General features: G+C 47.0%; 1 non-coding gene across 1 annotated transcript; it reads left to right on the top strand.

Annotated features, from left to right (window-relative positions):
• Positions 1-3,586: 3,586 nt before the first annotated feature.
• TRNAC-GCA lies at positions 3,587-3,658 on the top strand. The gene has a single exon. It is a non-coding gene; the product is annotated as a tRNA-Cys (tRNA).
• The last annotated feature ends 297 nt before the right edge of the window (positions 3,659-3,955 follow it).

Genomic DNA, 3,955 nt, shown 5'->3' with positions numbered 1-3,955 from the left:
ATGATCAAGGTGACACCTCCTCACAAGACGAAGTGCCACTGCATGTTTTGTCTTTGGCAGCGGGCTCACATGAATACTGGGTAACCCCCTTATTGGAGGGCAAACCTATACGCATGGAACTAGACACCGGTGCAGCTGTCTCGCTGGTTCCTGAGACTGTGTATAAGGAAAAGCTACAGCATCTTCCGCTTAAGGCAACTAAAACTGTTCTGAAGACGTATACAGGTGAAGCTGTGCCCATGTTGGGCACTATTGATGTTAAGGTGGAGCTCAATGGACAGGCGGCTAAATTGCCACTGTTTGTGGTGAGAGGTGACTACCCAGCCTTAATGGGTAGGTCTTGGCTTGGGAAGATTCAGCTGAACTGGGCAGAAGTGCACCGGATGACTAAAGAAGAAACCAGTCTAACCCCTATACTAAGGAAACATGCTGCTGGTTTTGGAGATGATTTGGGAAGTATGAAGGGAATCACTGTGACATTGAACATTAAACCTGGCAGTCCACCAAAATATCTGAAAGCCCGAACTGTGCCATATGCCATCAGGCCAAAAGTTGAAGCAGACCTGGAGCGCCTGGTCACCAATGGAGTCCTAATACCAGTTACCCATAGCTCATGGGCCACTCCTATCATTCCAATAGTGAAGAAAGATGGCTCTCTCCGGATTTGCGGTGATTTTAAAGTCACTGTCAACCCAGTGTTGTGTGCAGAGCAATACCCGCTTCCCCGCATCGATGACCTCTTCGCAGGCCTGGCTGGGGGACAAAAGTTCAGTAAGATTGATCTGAGTCAAGCATATTTACAGATGCACGTCGATGAAAAGTCCCAAGAGCTGTTGACTATTGTGACTCATAAGGGGCTTTATCGATACTGTCGCCTACCCTTCGGAATCACATCGGCTCCCGCCCTGTTCCAGAGGGCTATGGACCAGATCTTGTGTGGCTTGTCAGGAGTTCAGTGCTATCTGGATGATATCCTGGTCACTGGAAGAAATGAAGAGGATCACTTAAAGAATTTAGAGGCTACCCTACAAAGACTGGAAGAGTATGGCCTACGAGTTTGCAAAGACAAGTGTGAATTCTTCAAGCCCTCTGTTGAATATTTGGGACACATCATCGATTCTGCAGGTCTTCATAAGGCCCCTGCAAAAGTTAAAGCTATTGTGGAGGCTCCCCCACCTCGAAATGTAAGCCAGCTGCGCTCATTTCTAGGACTACTGAACTATTATGGGAAGTTCATCTCACAGTTAGCCACACTGCTAAAACCACTTCATGAGCTCCTTGGGCAGAACAAGGCCTGGAAGTGGACTGAAGCCTGTGATGTTGCATTTAACAAAGCTAAGGATGCATTGTTAAATTCTGAAGTTCTAACGCACTTTGATCCATCCTTACCCCTGCAATTGGCCTGCGATGCTTCCCCTTATGGAGTGGGAGCGGTCGTGTCACACATTATGCCTTCGGGAGAAGAAAGACCTATTGCTTTTGCTTCACGCACTCTAAGCAAAGCAGAAACTAACTACGCCCAAATCGAACGTGAGGCATTAGGAATTGTTTTTGGAATTAGGAAGTTTCATCAGTACCTGTTTGGGCGAAAGTTTACTCTTCTTACAGACCATCGACCTCTGACATCAATTTTTGGACCCTACACAGGCATTCCCCCATTAGCTGCTAGTCGTATGCAACGTTGGGCATTGATACTTTCTGCACACACATATGAAATCAAATATCGGAAATCCACTCTGCACGGCAATGCAGATGGCCTCTCAAGGTTGCCTTTACCGGTCAAACATCAAGATAGTGCCCAAAAGGAAATCTTCTACTTTGAACAGGTAGAGAATACAGCCATCACTGCTACTCAGATAAAGAAGGCAACCCGCGTTGACCCAGTATTATCCCAAGTTATGGACCTGGTGATGCATGGAAAATCTCGACAAACCTCTCCGGTCTCACCCGACCTTGTTCCCTACATGTCCAGGCGGACGGAGTTATCGGTCCAATCTGGTTGTTTGTTGTCGGGGAGGCGTGTCATTATTCCACCACCCCTGAGATCACAGATGTTAGAACAGCTACATTCCGGTCACTGTGGAATAGTGCGCATGAAGGAAATTGCACGAAGCTATTTTTGGTGGCCTAGATTGGACAGTGCTATTGAAGAGAAGGCAAAAGCTTGTATGTCATGTCAGGGTGTAAGAAATGCACCCCAGTGGGCACCCCTACACCCATGGGACTGGCCTGAAAACCCGTGGCAACGTATTCATGTTGACTTTGCTGGCCCCCTTGAAGGAAGCATGTTCTTGGTGGCAGTAGATGCCCATTCTAAATGGCCAGAAGTCTCTATAATGCAGTCCACTACTGCAGAGAGTACTATCCAAAAACTACGAGGACTCTTTAGTCGTTTTGGTCTGCCAGAACAACTTGTGAGCGACAACGGACCGCAGTTCGTCTCTCAGGAGTTTCAAAATTTTATGAAGGCAAATGGGATACACCACATCACGTCAGCACCATATCATCCGTCCACCAACGGATTAGCTGAAAGATTTGTGCAGACAATGAAAAACGCTTTGAAATCAGCAAAGGGACAACACTCTATTCAAAAGCGTCTGGATACCTTCTTACTTTCCTATAGAAACACACCTCATGCTACGACCCAGGCTTCCCCAGCCTTTCTAATGATGGGACGACAGCTGCGCACTTGCTTTGATCGCTGAAACCTTCTGAACCCAGACAAACTGTGCAACGTCAGCAGCAATATCAAGTCATCAGACAGGCACCCAGAGCAAAAGACCGAACCTTTAGCCCAGGACAGCCAGTTTTGGCTCGGAATTATACTTCCAGAGCTAAATGGGTCCCGGCCACAGTCATCACTCAAACAGGACCTGTTTCCTATACAGTCCGGACTGCAGAGAATCTTACCTGGCGGCGACATGTAGATCAGCTGTTGCCAGGTCATGCCAGTCTTCAGGACCCATCTGCAGTTGAGGGGTCTGACTTCACCCCTCCTGGTGAGACACCGAATCATGAGTCACCTGTTCCTGACTGTTCTCCTCCATTACTGCCGGCAGCTGAGATACCCCTTTGCCCAGCACGAGCTGATACCACCTCCTCACCTATTCGTGCTGCGGACCCTGAGCCCCTAGTACTTTCGGGTGCAACAACACCAGGAGTTCGCCGTAATCCACCTAGAGACAGAAGGCCTCCTCATTGGCTGGATCTTTAGTTAGGGCGAACCCATGGTTATGGGGCAAAATAATCCCCAGGGTTTAGCCGGGAATGGAGGCAGTCTACCCTCCTTCTCTAGTTTAGTGTGTGTTTTATTTAGGGGATGTTCTTATTAGGGGGGGAGGAATATGTTGTGTATTTGGTTGTCATGGGTTTTGTTACTATGGCAACTGAGTTAGACTATTAAGGGATAGCTCAGCCGGTTTCAACCGGCTGAGTGAGCTCTCTGTATATCTGTAAATAAAATGGAGGTTTTGGTTAGCTGCCTGCTCTCTGGCCTCAAGTGATTGCTTCCTACACCGGCTGCCCCAAGGATATAACACTGTCCTTCAAAGTCCTGGAGATCACGATTCCATGCTCCTGTTGTAATGGGGGTATAGCTCAGTGGTAGAGTGTTTGATTGCAGATCAAGTGGTCCTTTGTTCAAACCCAGGTGCCCTCTTAAAGAAAAGAAAAACATTTTCATTTCCATTCTCCATTATGTTCAGGAGCTCCACCATACGAGGATGCTTGAAATGAATGTGAATACTCAACATTTTGCTGTCCAAATGCATAAAAACCTAGCAAAGCTGTCCATCTGCTGAAATCAGTTCCAATCCTCTAAGTGTTTAGTTTATGTTTTCATCAATTAAACAAAGGTATCATTCCCTGAAGCAGAGCACAAGTCTGAAATACAGGCAGCATAGAGCTAATATTCATAATGTCAACTACAAAAAAAACGATACACATCTAGAGATCA

Source organism: Mauremys mutica, chromosome 26 (assembly GCF_020497125.1).
Source record: "Mauremys mutica isolate MM-2020 ecotype Southern chromosome 26, ASM2049712v1, whole genome shotgun sequence".
In the NCBI taxonomy this organism is placed as follows: Eukaryota; Metazoa; Chordata; order Testudines; family Geoemydidae; genus Mauremys; species Mauremys mutica.
The sequence above is the reverse complement of the archived record's forward strand: the minus strand, read 5'-3'. Positions and strand labels throughout refer to the sequence as shown.